General features: G+C 49.5%; 1 non-coding gene across 1 annotated transcript; it reads left to right on the top strand.

Annotated features, from left to right (window-relative positions):
* The first annotated feature begins 900 nt into the window (after positions 1-900).
* trnae-cuc lies at positions 901-972 on the top strand. Its single transcript has one exon. It is a non-coding gene; the product is annotated as a tRNA-Glu (tRNA).
* The last annotated feature ends 473 nt before the right edge of the window (positions 973-1,445 follow it).

Here is a 1,445-nt window from a genome sequence, read left to right as displayed (position 1 = left end):
ATTGGGCCCCAATTCTAGACACCCAGCCGGAGAGGTGGATGGGGCGAGTCTGGTGAGGGGGAAACACCCTCTCAGGATTTCCACTGTGAAACCATTTCCGATATTGAGACTATTCGAACGGATAACCTCCCATTTTACTAAATTTCAAAGACATCAGTGTCATCGCAGTGAATCTCTCCAGCCAGGACAGCTGCCTCATCGCAGGCATCAACCCTGGCTTGGTTCAGCTGGCTAACATTGGTTAGCCAAGGGCAGCGAGAGAATAGAAAGAAAAAACACGAGAAGTCGAAAACTCGATAGTGCCACAGAAGGAGAGACTGTGAGAAAGGGACCGAGGGAGCTTTACAGAGTCTAATTGAAAGAGAGTGTGGGATATCCGCGGACATTCCACGGATGAATATGAATACACACACAGCCAGCCTGTCTGAATCCAAATGCACGGGGTCCTCTGAATTGGTCATTCGGGTTACGGTGAACATCCGCGCACCTTGTCGCCTCCCGGAATGTTGTGATTTTCTTGCCAGTGTTGATGGATTCCCTGTGGAATGGGCTCCTGCTCTGAAAGCAAACCCCATGTTAACCAATCCCGCCGTATGAACGGCAGATAAATGAACTTAACCTGCATCTCGAACAACATGAAAAAAACAGGAATGAGTTCGGCCAAGATTGATCACTGGAACTCTCACATGCTCTCCATTAAAACACACAAAGAGAGAATCATACCCTAGACCAACGACCCACGGTGAGTAAGATGTTCAAACCAAATCAGACATCGGTCGTGTAAGGCGAAAATGCAGCAAAACACATGAAGTCAAGCAGCATTGTGCAATTCGATCTGTTACATCGATATCAGGAGAAAGTCAGCACTCCAGGCCATTGCGGAAAGCTTGCACTCCAACCTCCCTGGTGGTCTAGTGGTTAGGATTCGGCGCTCTCACCGCCGCGGCCCGGGTTCGATTCCCGGTCAGGGAATGTAAGTTTGTTCTTTACATCCAATCCTTCCTTTCTGGTCGAAAACAGTGCAGAATCGCAGGTGGGAGATTTCTTCTTACGCTTTCGAGCTGCAATAGTTACATGCAGCAGGAGCGAGCCAAGACGGAGGCAGAAAGCGAATGGCAGTGAAAGATTGCAAAGCGCTGATCATGGTACAAAGTGTTAATGGCGCATTTTTAACATTTAAACAGAAACAAATATTTCAGCCGCAAACCCCAGTTTCAATCCCGTTCCAGATTGCGCCCCATTTCCTTAGCGTCCAAAAATTTCTCCATCTCAGCTTTCAATCTCCTCATAGATTGCGGTTTCCTAGACGCCCCTGCGTGCCGCTGGCACTGTGGTTAGCACTGCTGCATCACAGCGCCCCTCGATTTCAATCCGGGCCTGGGCCACTGTGTGTGCGGAGTCTGCACACCCTCCCGTGTCTGCTTGGGTTTGATCATGGTGCTGCG

This window comes from Scyliorhinus canicula, chromosome 17 (genome assembly GCF_902713615.1).
Source record: "Scyliorhinus canicula chromosome 17, sScyCan1.1, whole genome shotgun sequence".
Lineage (NCBI taxonomy): Eukaryota > Metazoa > Chordata > Chondrichthyes > Carcharhiniformes > Scyliorhinidae > Scyliorhinus > Scyliorhinus canicula.
The sequence above is the reverse complement of the archived record's forward strand: the minus strand, read 5'-3'. Positions and strand labels throughout refer to the sequence as shown.